This window comes from Hermetia illucens, chromosome 5, assembly GCF_905115235.1.
Source record: "Hermetia illucens chromosome 5, iHerIll2.2.curated.20191125, whole genome shotgun sequence".
NCBI classification, from domain to species: Eukaryota; Metazoa; Arthropoda; class Insecta; order Diptera; family Stratiomyidae; genus Hermetia; species Hermetia illucens.
Window position 1 is genome coordinate 47833477 of NC_051853.1, and position 21078 is coordinate 47854554.

The window sequence follows — 21078 nt, forward strand, 5'->3', positions numbered from 1 at the left end:
CAAACAAATCCCAGGCTCGGTGGATCATATCCATTTCCCCTCATCAGGCCGGAGAAAAGGACATTGCTATAAACATAGCAATAAAATGCATATAAATGCGTACAAAATAACGCGTGATAAGGTAAAATTCAAATTCAGAGTCTAAAAAGAATTCTACCAAAGCGATATGGTAGAACCTATATGCACTATTTGTTATGGAACGTCATTCACACTGTCTAAATTTTGGGCAACCTTTAATGTGTTTATGAGTGCTCCAATATTCAAAAATCAAGTTCAAACCAATGTACTGTATTGTTTATAACTTAATTTATGCCTTTCGCTAAGAGATGCCGCAACTTGATTATTCCAATATTCCAAACATGTGTTGGAAAGCTATTGTCATTGTACGTCTCTTTCAGTATTTGTCATTCATTTAAAGTAAAAACAACAATATTTTTTTTTAACTCAAATATGTCGAACTTTGTGCCTGGAAAAGTTTTTTTGCGGAGAATTCTTCTTCATTACTTTTATATGAGGAAAACTGCTGCCGAAAGTCATCGTATTTTGGTGGAAGTTCATGGTGAACAATTGATTTAAAAGTGATGATTTTGACTTGGAAGACGAAGAAAGTTCTGGGCAGAAGAATTGGAAGCATTGCTCGATGAAGATTATTGCCAAACGCAAGAAGAGCTTGCAGGGTCTTTGGGAGTCAGTCAAGCAGCCATTTCAAAACGTTTAAAAGCAAGCGGACACATTCGAAAGCAAGGAAGTTAGGTACCACATGAACTGAAGTCGAGGAACGCTGAAAGGCGATTTTGCATGTTCGAGATGGTGGTGATGAAAAATGGATTCATTATGATAATTCCAAGCGCAAAAAATTATATGTGAAAACCGGACAACCAGTCAATTCAACGGCAAAGCCGAATATCCGTGAAGCGAAGGTAATGCTCTGTATTTGCTGGGATCTGAAGGGTGTGCTGTGTTATGAGCTGCTAAAATCAGGTTAAACCATAAATGGAGAACGCTACCGAACACAATTCATCCGTTTGAAGAGAGCAATAGCCGAAAAACGCCCGGAATATGCGACCAGACATGAGTCCATAATTTTCCATCATGACAACACTCGGTCTCACTATTTGGAAAACAGCGGCTGGGAAGTTTTGGCTCACCTGCCTTATAGAACACACAATGCCCCGTTCGACTAGTATTTATTCCGTTCGATGAAGAACGTTCTCACTGGAATACGGTTCACACCAGAATAGAATATCAAAAATTTGTTTGATTGATTCTTGCCCGCCAAGCCGGCGCAGTTCTTTTAGGATGGAATTCGCAAATTACCAGAAAGATGGGAGAAAGTCATAGATTCAGATGGACCATACTTTGAATAATACTATTGTACATGTCTTTCTTAAATAAACATTCAAATTTTGAAAAAAAACGGCACGAATTAAGTCGTACATCTAATAGGATCATAAAATGGTGCTGGATACTACTGTAACCATTCGGATCACTACTGCACAACAGAGAGTACTTTTCGGTTGGGTGTTTTCGAGAACCCTTTCCCAAGCTTCACATTCCTGACCTTTACAACCAATGTCAAAACTAGGACTTGTTTTAAAAAGTGTTAATCTAAACCTTTCATTTGATGGCTATTTTCGGCGAAAAAATGCTGCATCCATCTTTGACCGGTATTGGGACCCCCAGAGTCCAGCATGGAACAATGTATGGGGGTTCACAGTTCCAAACTTTCTACCAAACTTCGCGACAAATGGTATAGTGCGTGTGGCAGACAGACAAACAGTGAACCGATTTTAATAAGATTTTGTTATCAACAACAACGTTTGAGACTGTACATCACCGAAAGCAAGGCCAGCAATGGTGGCGGTATCAGCCGCGAAAGCAGCGATGGTCACTAACATTAGGAAAATACAACTTCGAAAAAGTTAAATCCTAGGAGGCTTCAGATGGGAATCTGGAATCAAAACCCATAACCACTAGCAACATAAACAAAAAAATCCTTGCTCAGCTGTTGGCAGTCAACAGAGCCTATTTCGGTCTACCATTGAAAATGTCTCTCGATAGGGTCCAAGTTCTTACACTAGTACACTTCCATCAAAAGACGTGAAAACATGGTTTGATATATACCGACCCTACAAACCACTTCCGAATATCACAAGCAAAAAAAAAAGAAGGAACTTTTAAAAATTCTATAACATTGGGCCAAGAAAGTCCTCCAAAATGACTAGCGTGATCTGATGTTTTGATATATACTGACCCTACAAACCACTTCCGAATATCACAAGCAAAAAAAAAAGAAGGAACTTTTAAAAATTCTATAACATTGGGCCAAGAAAGTCCTCCAAAATGACTAGCGTGATCTGAGCGCTGAAAAAAGATTATGACCATCTTAACAATCCAATACATAAACAACCTTCGACAAAGCTAACAAGGAGAAGAAAAGGATTCTGAAAATTGTAGAATCATTATGAAAGAGGCTGGTGATGAAGCATGTAGCAGTAAAAACTACATCGTCTACGTTCGAGAATTGCTTAATCAAGTCAAAAACAATCCAGAACTTCTTAACATCGAATTGTCTTCATGGAAACCGCCTCAAGAGCCGTAGGCAAAAAGTTCAGATTGCTTGACAGACAAGAGTTTTCATTCCACTTATAGTGCTCAGGCTCAATAGTCAGTTTAATCAAATAATCGCTACCATGTTAAAGTATTGAAAATGCTATGATAAAATATACTACATTCGGTAAATACTATACTCATAGCAAGGACCAGGCAATTCCAAATCCAATTAAAAACGCAAAATCGTTGCTGGAGTGCCAAGGTGGCTTTTGGCATTTTTGAGAATTGTTTTTGAAACCTACCCCCCAGACTACAGGAAAGACAATATGGATAACAAAATGCATAGCAAACGAGGATGCACTCGTAGATATTTACAGGAAAATCGAGAATAACAAAGCTTGCGGCTTAGATACAGTTTCTAACAACGCCTTCGAGTCCGTTGCCAAGACTACACCGGACTGGTTTATTAGCTTGCAGAAGGTATGTATAGTGCTCTCCCGCAGGAGTGAAAAGATTTTGATGCCAAGAGGCAACAAACAACCAGCAAAGCGATCAACAAATCGTTCAATCTACTCCATGTCTATTGGCTATTGAGGTGACAATTTAAATTTCGTCATAGGAGTTGTATTATATTAAACTCGATAATGAAAATTTTGTGCCCTGATGACGGATGGATGGATTTGATTAAATCCACTTGATTAAGACCCCATTGGCTACAATCTTTCTAGCTATTTGAAACCTGTCCGAAAAGACATAAAACATCTTGCAGCAGCACCTAGTGCTGGAGTTAATTTGCTCTATTGTAATTCGAAGGGTAAAGTTCGAGGCGTGGCAGGTATATCAAAACTGCTTTGTGTTTTTCTGATTGTAATTATGCGGTATTTCCAACGATTAATTATTTGAAATAATAAAAAACTTGTTTCTTTTTCGCTGGTGTAGATATTTATTCTTCATTATCATTATTCTGCATGTTCCCTTCATCAGTGTTAACAAGTCTGACACTACAAGTTTTTTATATTTCAAATGCTTTGTGTTTCTGTTGGTGTTCATCAAGGAAGCGCCAATCCTCTTTGTTTTTGTTATGGAGATTATCACACGGGAGATCTATCGTCCAGTGCCCTACACACTGCTCTATGTAGATCATGTCGATCACTGTTGGATCTCGTAAAAACACACGGTTGGTCATGGTTTGGGGTGGAATTTGTACTAGTACGAAGACCTCTGGTTTTCGTGGATCAAAATGTCAAAATAAGTTGTTGCGACATTCACGAAACTCTCACACTTCTGTGGGTCTAATAGCACTTTGATAGTAGTGCGAATTAGAATACTTGGCAATGGACTACAGCGTGTGGCCCATTTTCGAGGACAGGATCTGTGATAAAACCCATGCGAATTTGGAGTCCTCCGAAAATGAAGCAAAACCTTACGAGATTAATTGCGTGAATGTGCCAACAGTGTTCCAGCATGAAGGTCTGTATCGCTACTGGAGGAGATCAGTTCCAAACTAGCTTGGTGGCCCATGTTACCATTATTCGTGGCTAATTTTTCCAAGTTCAATGAGATAAAATTTTTATGGTGAAAATCATTGATAACTGTGTTTTGTTCCACCCGCAGCATTTCATTCGAAATATGCACTCACTATGCCTTTTTATCAATCTACTATAAATTAGATAAAAGTTCACATTGATACAAACGTTTCAAAGCCGGTCGTGAAGATGTTGAAGATGATCACCGTCCACGATGATCTAACACATCTGCAGCTGACAAAAATATTGAACAAGTGACGAATATGATTTTGAAAAATCGCTGAATCACTACCAGTATGAAACGGAGATTGTAATAAATGAAAGTAAAATAACCCTTTAGAACTTTTCAAAGCAAACACTCAATTGTTTAGATTTCTTCAAGGACCTCATGCTTGGTGGCGCAACAAAGGTGTTAAATTTAGCTCGGACCTAGAAATGTACCGTGATAACGTTTTACGCCGAAAATGCCCTCAAATCGGCCAACTGCAGGTGGATTAGGATCTCATTGACTGAAACTCGGCCCTAGTTATTTGACTAAGTTAATTGAGAGTTACCTTTCCAAAATACACCATAGTATGATACGGATGGAGGATCTAAGCCGTATCTCGTCACGGAAAGAGTTGACTCCTTTATGCAGGAATCATGATATACAATGGAGTTTTCTCTCTTCCTGGGACGATAAATGTTGCGATAATCGCCTTCGCAAAGATGCAGACAACGAATATAGTTATTAATCGGGTCAGTGGCCACACAATTGCTTCGTCTACTCTAGAGATGTCAGGATTTCTAGATACATCAGCAGAAGCCGAACTTCAACGTGAAAAGACATAATAATGCAGACTACTCATGTGCATATGTAGTCATGCCAAAGTTCTATCCCCCCAATATTTATGAGTGACACTTACGCGTTGTGTTTTGCTTAATATATATACATAAGTCAATGTTGATGGCACCCTTTTCAACACAACACGTTGCCATGTATGAGGAATCACATCGATGGGATCGCCTTACAGAATACACCGAAAACTCCGATAGAAAATTTTAAAATCCTAAAGCCCTCAAAGATAACAAAGAAAATTATTTACCGAGGCATTAAATGGTATAATGAGATTTCCTCTGTCGAAAATAAACCTAGAATCTGTCTTCCACGTGTGATACTGACCTAAGCAAAATTTTGTTTAGGAATTGTGGGATTCCTAAGTCCGCAATCGACTTAATGGTGGACACCTAAGCAGAAATCAAGTAGTTGTCGAGAAATTTTGCAAAAATCCCCTCAGTAAAAAGAAAATTATAGCTCGAGAGATGAAAATTACACCCAGCACTATGCCGTTCATCATAAGAGATGAGCTTAAGCTCGGAGCTTAGCGAAGAAGTACTGGGCATCATTCGACAGTGGCATGGAGGAAAATAAAAGCTATGAAAGCAAGGCAGTTACTTCAGCGACATGCGGACAGCAGTTACCAACAAATTCTCTTCACATATAAGAAAATTTTTATGTAAAAATTTAAAATTGAACTGTCAAAATGATAGGATGCATGCACACAGTTCTTGGGAAGTTAGAGTAAAAATTCCCAACGTGGAACGGACATCATCCGGCTCCCGTGAGGGTTTGGTAGGGAGTGTCTTATGCAGGAGCCATTGAACCCATCAATTTTGAGTTTCAGAAAAGAAATGTATTGAACAAAGGTGCTGGTAGCCGAAATACTGCGCCTGCATTTTAACTCTCGACGACGAAATGAGAATATACCCACCTGAAAATGACAATAATCAAAGGGATAATTCGTGGAATGGTCAGTAGGCCCACATGCTGATTCCCCGTATTTGAGAGTGGAATCGGCGACGATACGGTCAAATTAACTACCAGCTGACATAGGCGTGAAGTAACGTGGTAGTTACAGGGAGTATTTGAAACTGCCGGTTCAGATTGGATGATTCTTCCTAATTAGCTGAATGCCCGACGACATAGAACCTACCTACTTCCCGGGAGTTTACTTAGAGGAATTTGAAAGAAGCTCTTCGGATTATCATAGCTCATCAGAATATTATCGGCGAGATCCTGAAATTGGAAAAAACTAGTACGTAATAAACTCCAGAAAGAATTAATGTGGAGATTGAAAAAACAGAACACGCAATGGAAGGATGAAGAATACTACTTAAGGTAATGTTACACGGTCAGTTTCGTGTTAAAAAAGGGGGAAAAAAGTACTATTTTAGTGGATGGGAATTTTCCACATTGCTGCAATTTAATATAGCAATCCCTTCGCAAGATTTCCTCCTGTAACCATTGAAAAAATGACAGACAAACCACAAAACCATGAAAAACCAGGAGGGAGGAAGGCTTTTCCGATAATCTACCACTTTCCGGGAATCAGGCCAGCGAATGGAGTTCTATAGCGTTGTGCAAATTGAAGGCTAATTCGGCCTCTCTCTTTATAATCTCATCAGTATTTAAACCGGAGATAGACTGACCACCACCCAACGGAAGCAGTATTCTGTTACAAATATATGGTAACGGTTCATGCCTTCAAAACAACCAGATGAATAAGGTTGTTGTACCGTAAAAGTGTACGTAAATTCATCCAAGATTTAAGACTGTATCGAATCAAATGGAACTAAAATGAGGGTAACAAGTTCTTTGTTTAAGGACAAGATGAGGTAGCGTCTAAAGAGTTGAATCTCCCCGAAGACGAAAACGTCAGCAATTTTTGAAAGTTAAGGTTATACCGATAAGAACTGCCATCTTAATTCCAATGCACCAACCTGCAAAAATAACAAAGAAACAATAATAGTAAGCTCAGAAGTAACTGCGAACAAGAATCTAATTCCTTCACAATGGTTCACGACCTATCTATCAAATGTAAATTACAAATAATCTACACACAATTTTGGCTAACGGCCACACTAATCTACTTCCAAATTCTGTGTGAAAAAGTATTTGCATGAATCCTGATATATGTTGACTTTCCAAGGTCCAACGGAATGTACCCTTTTCAATTATGGTCTGTTGTTGGATAGTGTTATTCTCCAATATTTACAGTTTCCAATTTTCTTGAAAAAGGACCTGTATATGATAATAACTGGACTATTGACTGTTTTATAAGAGTGAGCACTAATCCCCTGCTGTATCTACGAGAATGAACCGAAGACAATCGAAATCCATAAGAATATAATGATTCCAAAGGGAAAAAAAGGAAAATTGGGACATTTTTGTTATTTGTTAAAACACTACCCTCTGCAAGCAACAAAATGGCTGCTGAGTTCACCCCATGAGCTATTCACTTATACATAATTCTCCCGAGTTTTTTTCTAAGAACAATAAAACTCTGTTGGAACACAACATTTAAAAATAAATAGCCCAAGGGCCATCAGGACTCGAGCGCTTCTACATTTAACCTAGCTTCCTAACTATTTTATAGACGAACAAAATTACTCTTGGGTGTAGTATATGCCAGCACAGTATTTTTTTTTCACTGGACCTTTGAACGTAGGTTTCTATGTACGTACGAGTACGAGTTATCAGTGAAAGGTTATTGCAAACGTAACATGGAAACTGAACTTGGAACTTCTTCGGGAAATCCAAACTTTCCAGTGCTCGGTTGTCTAGTCAGAAGTGTAGTTTCAATCCTGATAATCCAGAACTTTGTGGCCAATCTGAATAGTTTGCTCCAAACACGACTATCCGTTAACCCAATGAAAATACATCCTTTGCTGGTGTAAATAGCCTCCCACGAAAGGAGGAAGTAAAGTTCGTTCAGCTACTTAAGCCTTAATTACAACGCATCCCCATTTCAGGTGAACCGCATCGCTAAATCGTCTTGTTGACTTACTTTCCAAACAACGGCATTTGATAAAAGAAATGAAGCGTAGCAAGGAAACTGTAGTCTAGAATGCCAGTGAAAGGACTATCGCGTGATGTGCACTACCTACACACCAACAAGGACTAGTTGACTTGTTCACTTTGCACTCACAGCTCGCTCGTTTTCTACTCGTGAATAATTGAAACAGGTACGTGAGGGTGAAATGAACACAGAAAGGATGCTAACGACTTGTTTATCCTCAAGGCGAGTTCCGAACGGGAATTTACGATATACATTTGGTTATTGAATCCTCTCACAAAGACAGTTATTTACGGGAGATATTGGTCGTGGCAGATCAAAGATTTAATGCACATTATGATGTTACGGAAAGGGTAAAGTTCAGTTCTAATAATCACTTCCCGGGACTATCACCAACATTGCACTCTCCACGCGCGAAATTCCAACGAATACTACCACTGGGCGCGAAGTCGCACATTATGCATTTGTACCGTTTGCGATACGTACGAAAGCTTCTACTCCACAGACCATTCGCTAGATTGAATTCTGGCGTGCGCCAGTTTCGCCTTGGCGTCCATGACTAGATCTTCAACGTTCTACAGAAGGTATCTGGGGCTCTAGATAGGGATTTCCATCTCGGTGCACATAAGAACCCAACACGCTCCCCGGCGCTCTGACTACATCCGTATCCGAACTTTTCCTGTTCTCGTTGACTTCAACAATGCTTCTTGTAACGTGCTAGATTCCGCCTGTAGCTTCGATGCGATTCAGTTGGAGTCGATCCTTCGCATCGAGGTTTTCCGACTCTTTACCACGATTCAGTGGAAATCTGCTTCCCATAGAGCCAGGCATGTCATAAGAAACATTCTATGTTGGGCATATATACGTAGCCATAAGCAGACTATCTCTGATCAGAGGTTGGAAATCGGACACGTACGGAACGATGGATGGATAGTTGGGAACATAAAATAATAGTAAAAGGATATTTGACCACTTTTCATAATGTGAAAACGGAGGTAATCTCTTCATAGTAGAGTAAAATAAATTAAAAAGATTGAGATATAATCATGTAAGATATTTACAGGTTTACTATGATGAAAGGTTTTGTCTTTGAGAAATGGATAATCTAGAACGGAACTCGGTGATGTGAAAGTCCTGTGGGCAAAATAACTTCTTGATTTACATGAATGTTTGAATCCTAGGCTTGGTCTTGGGTGTATACGTTTAGCTCTTTGTTTACCTGCCATTGTGGGCGATGACGGAGAAAGATATTTTTCGTTCTAAAGTTCATAAGCTAAACGTTATACTGTGTAATGGGGCACTTTAGATTTGGCAGCAGCATTAATTGAATGCCTAAATGCTATGTAGCCACGCATGCAGTATGTGTTACATAGGAATATTCTAGTGGTTCACTACCTTTTGTTGCAGTTGGCATCTTATGTTTTGTCCCCCTATATAGATAGAGGAGGAGATATGAACGGCAATTTAATTGTTTCATTCATTTCGCAGGGAAACTATTATCATTCTTTTTATGAGTGTCATATTATTACCAGGATGACACCCAACTGACATCTTTAACGTTCACTCACTCATCATTCGCATTTAAACCTAGTTGTCACCAACCTTAAATCAGGCATTAAGAAAGTATTTCCAAAAGTCTGCAGTAAGTCTCCTATAATCAAAAGCAAGACCAAGATGTAATTGTGAAGTGTAATCGGAAGAACTTAGCGACAACTGCTTTGACTACATCGTAGGGATATGTTATCCTAACTAAAGAATATCATCACATCCTGCGGGAGAAAAATTTGAGGAGAAATGCATCAAACGTCGCAACCCTTCTAAAAAGGAAATACTTACACTCTGGGAGTACAACTAAAAAGTTTAACCCTAAAATCATCCCATGGCCAATCGCACCCTGGTTGCACCGCTGAACCGATATCACTGCTAAGTTACAACACATACAGGATTATGACGGTCTGCATGGGACACTGGCCTATGGGAGAGGTTGCCGAATGGAGGGAGAAAAATTCAGGCACTTCAAGTTAGAGCCAAGCTGCGTACACTAAGTAATTCTTCGAGGACCTCAAAGAGAGCTCAAAAGGCATGAGCCGACTGGATTATGCCTCACAGCAATCATGTTCTTAGGAGCTTGTGGTATCAAAACGGCGCACCACAACGCTAATTCAGCTCCTCGTACTAGATAGCTACGATACCCACACAGCTTGTTAACAGGGAACAATATTCTAGTGAGTAGGAGACCTTATAAGGAACTTTACGGCACTAAACTTTGAACTCTAATAGTATCAACATCCTGAACTAGTACCATCATATAGCTGGGCAATAAATTCCCTCTGTATAGAGTGATTACTCTGATATTAGCTGACTGGATGCTTTTGGTCTCTTGTGAATTTGCCATTGATTGCGATACCGAGTATCCGCCAAGGAATCGTTTAATAGTTGAGTTCCCATGCTTATCCCGGTGTTAATTTCAATAATCCATACTTAAGGCATATGATTTTTGGTAATGGCATGTAGAAAAATGAAGTACCAAGAGCCCAACCAACCTCGCCGAACTGCCTAGTAAAAGGTAAACGAAAAGTGCTTAAATCAAGCTGCCCTTAGATGCTGGTGAACCTGAACAGTCAAATTTTATCATTTTTCCAGCTGCAGGTAAAAACCCCAGTCAACCTGCATGAACGATATCTCTTATATCGAAAACACAAATACACATTTTTGGTTTGACTTGTCATCCTTTCGGTTTGATTTTTTCATCTCAACATCATAACCGTTAAGCTATGATTCCTGTAATGATTTTGGAAGGAAGTTTATGATACATTAAGCCTCTACGCGGCCTTCCATTCACTGCGCAGTCAGAGATCAAGGTCTGAATTTACTAGTTGCCAACTAAATCGTCCATCAAAATTTACTGAACTGAATTCAAAATCACTTCCCAGAACTCTACAACATCATCATCAACTCATCGGCGATTATCCCAGATCATTTGCTGAAATTTTCGACACATTTGTTGATTTGGACTGGCATCCAAAAAATTTATTTGGCAGCTTGATCACATACTGTGGCAGCAAGAATGGTCGACGAGTGGCTCATTCTAGTGATACATCATGTCGAATAGTGAGGACAAATGCAAGCTTCTAGTAAAGTTTTGAGGGAAGATAAAGTCCATTGCCCGAAAGCCGATAACAACTGCACCTAGCTGAGTGGACAGCAAGTTGCTCTCCATTTGGTCCGGCCCGACATCAAGTAGATTTGGAATTAGGATCTCTCATATCCCAAACAAAAAACTTCGCTTTGGCCTAGCTTGGGCCTTAATTACTCGCGGTTTTAGATTGGATATAATCCCCACCCACGTCGTGTTCCATCTGTTGCCACTTTCAGTCACGCTGCCCCCAGGGCAAAGGTCAGGCAGTGTCCGATGTCTTGCCTCGCCCTGAACGAAACTGTTAGTTGTCTTTTTTACTCCTTGGAAAACATTGACGTTGTTCGAATTACGTGAATGCATTGCAGAACTCATTTGGATCCAACTTTTCGCAACACAGCGGATTAACATAGGCAATTTGTCGTGGTACTCTATCATTTTTAGATGGTATGGTACTCTATAATTTATAGTCCATGGCCTAATATCTGCTCGAAGGAATGCTCTCCTCAAATGCCAATATGTGTTAGAATACCATGATGTTAGTCTCCACTGATGAGAAAGGATAGCGTTAACACTGTACTTTGGACAATTTCAGACATTCCAGCACGATAATATAATAGATCAAAGTCCAAAACTGGGGTGTAGAGTAGGCGATGTATGTAATATCATTAAAGTGATATCACTTTAAAGTGCAATATCATATTGCCATTACCGAACGGAATCCCAGCTCAAAATCACCCAATACAACCGCGTTACCTAACATTACCGCAAAATCTAACTGATATCATATATCAAAACATTACCTAACATTATCATTCTTCACAGTACAAGAGGCTCTATCTATCTATCGTGCGCTGAATTTCCAGGCAGCTTCTCTATATCTTTCTATCTAATTTCAATCAGCCAAACAACTTTTTAGTTAGTTCTTTTTAGACTAGTGGATACTAGTATTTGGAAAGTTCAAATAAAGAATGTAAAAGGACCTAAAACTACAAAGTTTTAAAGCTACCAAACAAAAATCTTAGATATGAACAAATTTTCAAACAGAATTTTTACCTATTAAGCATTTACAAGAACTATTTTCCGAAATGCAAAGGGTAATTCCAAGTATAAGCTAAATATTCCGGCTTCCAGCGAGGCAAAGTTACCACTGGGGAGATCTTCCTTCCAGAAATCGTCAACTACGCACACTTTACCTTACTATTGGCTCGTTTCAGATAGGATTCTGAGAACGAGACTGATGTCAGCCTGATAATAATCTCTGGCAAAGACTATGGCTGGATACTGGGGTATCTAAAATATTTTCCACACTTTTCATGCGACACTAGTTCTACACATGCGAACTGGGACTGTCCGGATGGATATGCTTAAAATATAATTTGGCGTTCTTGCGGCTATGAACACTTTGGTGATACCGTTCCACCATACAGATTGATGCCAAGAACGGACTATTTCTCTTCATTGCAGGTTTTGGATTTTTTTAGCTAGTATGTACTCTGTGTGACAAGTAAGTGTTCTAATAACTGCACTATCCGGACAACAGTCCCAGAAACATATTTATTATATTCAAAATCTACTTTTGCCTTGGTATACTTTTCTCATAGACAGTCACCAGCTTTAATACCCTGCTTACAGTGAAAACCAAGCACCTCAAAATAGTCACCCACTCCTCTTTCAACTGATGACAAATTTTTCAATATCGAAACATTTTTTTTATTTATTTATTCCTCGAGACATCGATTGTTCCATTGTAAGCAAATGGGACACCTACCAAGTGTAATGTTTTTTATGTCAAAATGGTTGGGAAATACGCGATGTTTACTAAGTAATGCTCTTTCAATCGACAGTCATTTAATACCGTTTGCTGTGCTTTCATCACTTCCTGCGGGATGAACTCATTTGGTTGGTTAATGTGATGTTCGCCTTACCAGTTCATACGACTTCTTTTAAACGACATATTTCACTTTAGGAAACCACGGACCCAACCTCTCAGAGTAACTAACTTAGCTTCAACATTGATTGATTTCAAATAGCAATCTTGCATTTCATGACAATGAAAAATTTTTCTTAATATTTATAGATTCAATGAGACTGCCCGTTGTTGAAGACTGCTAGAAAAAAAAAAACTCAATAATGTCTGTGTGTCTTCAAACTTCAGACAATAGCAACTTTTTCAAACAACACCAGGTTACGTTGGGGATGTCAAGCGCCAAAAAACAGAGTTCGGTAGGTACCCGCTTGCCATGTTTGGCAAATGCAGTGGCTGCTAAAACATAAAAAGCGAGGAGAGAGAGATAGAGAGACGGCCTCAAAATTGTAGTAGATAATTTCTTCGTGTCGTAGCATCCTGATTTCCGGATAATTTGTACAACAGATATTATATTATATTATTATATTATCTTTTTATCCACTTCAAGCCCGCCTGTGATAGTATAGCCAGGGTAAAATTGTACACGACCGTGAGAGGATTAGATATCCTGACCAAATTGATAAAACTGACAAGGCTGACCAATGTGTGAGGTCAGATAAAAGCAGCAGGATCACTCTCGAGACTATCAAACATCAACAACGGTCTAAGACAAAGGGATGCGCTATCATGTATCCTTTTCAAACTGGTCCTGGCAAAAAATACCGAAGACTGTTCCGCTCGAAGCGTCTCTTTATAGGGTCAAAGCTCTTAATGTACAAGCCAATGATCTTGGCAGTCGTCATGTATTCGTCGGAGACATGATTTCAGTTGAAAATGTATATATGACGAAAATGATATATAATGACGAAATCTATGAAAGATACCAAGACCGTCTGATCGTGGATAAAGTCCGGCTCAATAGGTTGCAGTTGGCGGATTAGTTAATCCGAATGGGTGAGGATGATCCAGCCCGGAAAGTCTATACGGGCAATCTATGATAAAAAAGAAAACCTGGCAAGCCCTGCGTCAGATGAAGAAAAGGTGCAGGCGTTAGTATGGTAAATAGCTTTGAGGGATATCGAATTGGTGGAGATCGGCGCAAAATCGGGATGTCTAAATTTCTTACTAAAGTTGGGCTAGATCGGATACCTGTTGTTGAACTTATGAAAAAACCATTAATTTTTGTGCAAAAAATTCTGATTAATTGATGAAAACCTGGGAAAATTTTTCCTACTACCGTTAGGAAACTCATCAATACTTCTATATTAGCCTTGTCATAACTTCAAATAGAGAACTATGTCAAACGGCAATACTTTCGAATTGAAAACAAAAATGGGGGAGGATACCCAACACCGAAAGCTTCACTCCTTGGTGGAGTATAGGGCATCCATACAGTCAGACTGTGGTTCAGTTTCACTATCATCACACTTAACACTGTGCAAATGATAAGCTCATAGCAGCGGGGCAAACACAAGATGGATCGGATCCAAATTAAAAAATTACACAGGAAAACTGCACCAGAGGTGAAATTTGTACGAGCTCCATATTATCTCTTTTTAAGGTTTTGTGCCAAACAAAACTTTATTAAAATCGGTTCACTGTCTGTCTGTCACACGCGTTTTTCTCAGAATGACACCAAATTTGGTGGGAAGGTGGAAATTGTCAACGCTTACGCATACACGCATAAATTTAAAGGGAGATTCCCATACATGCAAAACGGGGGTGTAGTCAGGAAAGGTCTCGATGGGTACTTTTCAATACTGGTTTCAGTTCTTTTTCTTCAGCCTTTGTCGCGTTGACAAGCACGGTCGACTTGTCGTGATCGGTTCCGCCATTTGGTTCTATCAAGTGCCTGATATTTGGACGCAGTCGCGAGGCTTCTAAATCCCCTTTCAGCGTGTCAAGTCACTGTTGTTTTGGCCGCTCTTTTGGTCGCTTACTATCGACTTCGACCCTCAGTTTTCACCCGTCTCTAATCAGGCCTGACAGTAAACTATGCGCTTAATTCATTCATTTACATTTTGCATGTAGAAAAAACTTAAGTCTACCTAGTTCAACAATATATACGTTCCACTAAAAATAGGTAAAACAAACTAGAAAAGTATCTGGAAAATTTGACCCATTCAGTCTTGCTTGGGATGGCATCGAGCTCTATGCTGTATTCATACTTATGAGAACATAGCTTAACAGAGTCAAAGTATTCATATTTACCAGAACGCAACATAAACGACACGTATCGTAGCAGATACATCGTAGAGAAAAGAGAACAATACAGCAACGTACAACCATCCACAAACGCGACTTTTACAAGTGCACTTAACGTGCGGTATAAATATCCTTTCCGTACGTATAATGTTATTTAGGTGTGCTATCAACAAGCTTAAAAATTATATTTACAGAGTTTGTGAAAGTGGATAGATTCAAGTTTCAAATTTGCACGGAAAAGACAAATTTGAGCTACTGTAACTTTATCGAGTTAATACGATTTGGATCAAAATTGGGGATATCACGCTTCATGATATAGTGTATAGTACTGCAAGAAACTCTAGGACAACTTTGGCGGGGGGTGGTTTCTAGTCAATTTTCGGAAACATAGTAATACACATAATATTATTAACTTAATTTGAGCAGATAACAATGTGGAGAGTATTTTGAGTAGTGGACACCGTATAAAGGCAGCTTCATGATTTTTTTTGAGACTTTTCGATGAGAGAGAGAATGACTCCGTTGAAGATATCATCACTTTCGTCTCCCCGAACTCCTCCACTTCCAACAAATGTCAAAACTACTAGGAACTAGACCTTTCATTTGATACCCACCATGACTATATTCTGTGAAAACAAAAAGATGTGCACTCCCCTTTTGCATGTACGACGACCCCACCCCCTAAACTTAACGTAGAAATATGGAACCTGTTGCATGTGTCAATTGGTATAGCCGTCTCGAAGAATACTGCGTGTGGTAGACAGATACTGGTTTTTGTTTTACAAACAAATCCTTAACAAGTCGGTGTTGTGTTGTGTGAGAATGTCCACTTTCGGGTTATATTCACATTCAAAATCTTGAATTTCCAAAGAAGTGACAACTTTGATCTATTATAACTTTGTTAGTAATAGTGCAATTTCCACCGAACTTGGTAGGATCAAGCTCTATATTATAGCCTATATTGCTGCTCATGGAGCTAGGATGAACTTAAGGGGGTTCTGCGGTCAATTACTTAAAATTATAGTAATATACTATGAGGTTGTTGCACATGAAATGTCCGATTTGGCAATTTAGTGAAATTAGTTGCGATTTTGCTGTATCAAGCCACCACCAGTTGGCGCAGTTGGTGTCAGATAATGAAGTATAAATACTCCTACATTTAATCAAGGAGTCATTTCAGTTTTGACCATCGTTGTGATAACAGTGAATAGAAAGGAAAAAAGGATGGAAAAGAGCCAAGAACGTATACTTTTTCTGTATCAGTTCAAACTCGATCATAAAGCAGCGGAGGCAACCAAGAACATTAACAACGCATTTGGAGGTGATGCGGTAAGCGAACGAACCACACGGCGGCGGTTCAAAAAATTCCGGTCACGCGACGTAAATCTTCAAAGTGAGCTATATGGACATCCAGGACCATCGATTGACAACGACGAGCTGCGTTTGCTAGTCGAATGCCAGCCAGTATGAGACTCTGCCTCATCCACCATATTCACCGGACCTTTCGCCAACCGAGTACCAGTTTTTTAAGCATTTGGATAATTTTTTGACGGAAAAACCATTTAGGAATGAAGAGGCCATCAAAATTGCCTTCGACGAGTTTATTAACACCTCTCGCTGGGTGAATCGACTGGCACTTATTTTGATTAAATATAGAAATTTTTGTAAGCTTTATAGTCGTTTCAAATTTTAGTACCAAAACGGCCATTTCATTTTTAACAACCTAATATTAATCACTTTATTTGAAGGGATATCGGAGTGAAAGGTATTTCGGAGCCTAGCCGCCATATAGTGGCAGTTTCTTGATTTTTTTTAGATTTTTCGGTTATGAAGTTTCTGAGAATGGCCCCGTTAAATAAGTGATCACTTTACAATAAATGTCGAAACTAAGACCAGCCTCGAAAAGTACTAACCGAGACTTTTCGTTTCATACCACTATATTGACTATATTTGGTGGAAAAAAAAAATTTACACCCTCCTTTTGAATGTATGGGTACCTCCCCTTAAATTCGACGTAAAAGGATGTAACTCACTGTATGCGTGAGCGTTTACAGTTTCCACCTTTCCACCAAATTTGGTGTCAATCACTGCTACAGTCTTCGAGAAAAATGCGGGTGACGGACAGACAGACAGACAGACAGTAAACCGATTTTAATAAGATTTTGTTTTACGCAGAACCTTAAAAATGGTTTGATGACAATGTCCTAAAATTACTAGAAAGATGGCAGTAATGTATAGGTAGCGATAAGCGATACTTTGAGTAAAGAATATGTGTTTCTTACAATTGCTGAACTTTCTTTTTGTCAAAAAAAGCGAAGATAACTTATTGGTACCCTTGATAGTATGAGCAGACAATCTGGGTAGAAAACGGAGATGGCAGCAAATTATTTTGCTCTCAATACGAATTGGCCACCAAAAAGCTACATCTGAATCTTATCGAACGAATTACGGTGTTTCCCATACTCTATTAAAAATGATCATGGAGACTCGAAGTCTGACAATGGCAGGATTTGCTTCTAATATTTCACAATTGGAAGCCACAGATAAGATCGAATAGAAGTTCTGCATCTTGAAAGCAACGACAAAACTTGAGATGTCCCACCTTGAAGAAGGACGATGTTCGATAAGTGCAAGTCATGTAGTGCAAAATATCCATTGACGGATTTATCAAGAGTTGCCACCCAAGCTGTTTTGTTGTATTTTAACCAAACTATTACATGTCTGCAATCTATAGGAGTGACAGTAGCTGCTTACATTTGATCAGCTAGACAAGCAATAATCGAGATTCACTTTACATTTTTCGTTTTAAAAAAGCCCTCAGCAGGATTGAACGGAGGGGAAATTTTGTGATTGGAACGCCCACCCAGTAAGCTCATCAATCTACCCTTCAGATACTATTATCTATCTTACTGCAGAAAGTATTATATGAAACGACTGTTTTACGCCCATTATTTGTCTAGCATCGTCAAGCGGAGAAATGGCAACTGATGAGTACTAGATACAATCGCCAATCGTACAAATAACATTGAACAATGTAGATGGGCTCATGAGATACTTTTGCATTTTCGTAAGAAGTATAGTAAAAGCGTACTGCATCGAATTCTTAATTTTCTGCGGCTAATCCACGAAATCACACCGGGGCCATGTTAACAACCACTGAATAGTGCACGCTATTGAATTTTTCAGAGCTTTATGAGTCAAATGAGTCTTCAACAGTCGCATCGCAATTAATGGAAAACATAGCCCGTAGTAAGTGAAGATACTTTATGAAATTCTAAAGCACGGGCAAAAGCTCAGAACGTAACACACAACATTCAGAGCTTGTGAATGGGAGGAAATCTCAAATGAATTTCCTTTTATTTTCTGAAGAATTTGCATCGCGTCCCACCTCATGCATAAAACAAAACGGAACGCTCCAACTTTCAGTGCAGGCAAAGTGCATATTCGATACTGCGCCAAGACATCACTACATCCTTCGCAAAAAAATGCAGGTAGAGCATAGTGGGCTGTGTTTGTTTGTATGTTTGCCGATGTTTGTAGGCTTTCTTTACAAGCAAGTACAGCAGGAACACAAGGTTGTGGTTGGGTTTTTCTGGGATGATGGGGGCTGCAATTTGCGATCCAGCTTGTTTATAAGTTGATATTGTGGGCTTGAGCACCCGGGCCGGGGGGATAATTAATGCAGCTAAGTCTGAGAACATGCCGCTATGCAGGTCACTAGATTTGGTCTCAAGATTACTTTGGTAAGACCCGATGCCCAGCAATGCCTTCAAGGGAAAGTGAGAGATAGCAATTAGCGAACTTTCTGTTTGACCCGGACAGACCTGAATAGCCAATGCAGGGCCGGCTGACTTAGCAGACGCTAAAAATAACTCTCCTGATTGTTTCCTCTCTTGTGGAATGCACCCCGGGGATAATGGTACCAGCGCTGTTGCACATCTAGTCGATATCAATTAATTCATTCCCATCAACTTTCATCGTGAATATTAATTTCTGCACACAAACATTTGCATAATATTCGTTTCGCTCCAATAAATTTCGCGATAGAATTTCCAACGCTCATTCGAAGTTATTTGAAAATATTTTAAGTGTTTGAATATGCGCTCGTAAACACGTGCGATTTATGTCTCCCGTGCTTCATGGCTGCCGTGATTCAACCTCAAATGGATAATCTCCACCATAGTCCATGGTCGCCTTTTCAGAACAGACACTGTCCGCTGGGGTGCCGGCATTGCAACAAAAGATAATGCTATCAAGAGATTGGCGCTTGGCGCAATTATCAAGGAGCAACGGTGGAGCACAATGGCAGCATGGCGCTAGGGCGCTACAGGCACTACGGCAGGAAGTAGTGTATTACTGTGTCGCGTCGTCCCTGGGTACGTTCAGTCTGGATGTAGTTTTAATTTATGTGGTGATGGAAGCCCATACTTTTAATTACTGGCGTCTTGTTGAAAAACCCACTCCCACCGCGTAGCCATTCCGTCGGAGAAATTCATTATTGTATCGACGTACCTCTGCCTTTATTCCTTTGAAAAGGACATGGCAAATGCACACGAGAATGGAACTATTGAGTGGTTTTGGGACTTTGGATCAGATGGTTTTCTTTCATGTATCGAGCATTCTATTTAAAGCTCAACCGCAATTTAATGGGGAATTGAAGCATTGAAAATGGAATCCCCACTGGAAATGGAATAAATTAGATTTCCCTCAACTTGGATTGACCAATCGACTGTGTTTTCTCTGTACTATGTGAACTGTAAATAGATGCGTATTACTGTCTTTTGTTGTTTGAACTCCGATGTGCCTAGCGGCGTAGAAATGACTCAAATTGTCTGGGAAATTTGTGTAATATCGGAGCACACACAGGCGTTCTGTGCCCTGATCACGTTCTCGCTTAGACTCCAACGTTCTAGCTCAATGTCTGCTCTATCGCTTTCTATAAATGCATTCTTGCTGCACCATAATGAATATGCAGATAAATTCATCGAGGCATGAGATTGATTCATTCCGGTGCCGAAATTCTCCAAAGTTTTTGTGCTGGTTGATCACCACCTAAGTAATCATTCCATTCCGATGTTGATAATTAAACCAACTGTGTAATAGGTTTACTGAATAAATTTCCACTGAAGTATGTAAACATCGTCAGTCTGGCATACTTATGGGACTGAAAAAAGGAAAGGTCTGCAACGTATTGGGTCGGTCGCAGAAGTAACCGTGAATAATGGGAAATCGAAAACGCCCTTGTAGCCTGTCCAAATAAGGGCGTGGAACACGTCAATGACACTGGACAATGGACAGGATTCCCGTAGAAAATATACCGGAACCGGATTGTGCATGCTGTTGGTGGAAGTAAATGTGATGAAAGAAATACCAGAAGTGATCAAAGCTATATTACTTTAAAAGAATTGCATGATTCTCTATTTGTAAATGACGTTGAAATACTGCTTCGTATTCCCAATATTCATATAGGAAATGAGGAAAGAAATCGAAGAAATACGCTCGACAAGCAAAAATATACCAATCGCTTCGTCAAGGCGTGCGATTACAAGTCTTCTACACGAAATGCAAACGAAGGAAAACAAAGTTCCATATTTCTAATATAGACGTGAAACGTTTTTGACCTGAAAGTGAAGTAAGAGCATTAACTTAGGCTTTTCAAAATCTCATTAACACATCCCTAGGAGAAATGCAAAAAAAGAGTTGCATGACAATCTAGTGGGAATTTTTTATTGATAGTCTAGGAGGAGAATCATTAGTATCAAAGCGGTAATTTGCCCAGTAACTGGTAAGGGAGTACTATTTACACTGAGAATGCTGCACTTAACTTTAACTCGAACGATTGCAGATAACATATATTCAAGAAACCAAGACCCGAAACAAACCAACGGAGAAGCTAGAGACCCAGAATAATTA

The 21078-nt window shown here is 39.5% G+C and overlaps 1 protein-coding gene across 8 annotated transcripts in view; it reads right to left on the reverse strand.

Moving 5' to 3' along the window:
• The window catches only part of LOC119656554 (mannosyl-oligosaccharide alpha-1,2-mannosidase IA), a 155835-nt gene that overhangs the window by 69378 nt on the left and 65379 nt on the right, over nucleotides 1-21078 (reverse strand). For 2 of the 8 annotated variants that reach the window (XM_038062932.1, XM_038062928.1), the window contains exon 1: nucleotides 8210-8379. The exons of 1 other annotated variant lie outside the window; for it this stretch is intronic. The gene's annotated coding sequence lies outside the window, so the exon portion shown is untranslated. Of the gene's footprint in view, nucleotides 1-8088; nucleotides 8380-21078 lie in introns of those variants that run through there. 5 more of the 8 variants (XM_038062929.1, XM_038062927.1, XM_038062926.1 and 2 more) reach the window with 5 other exon arrangements.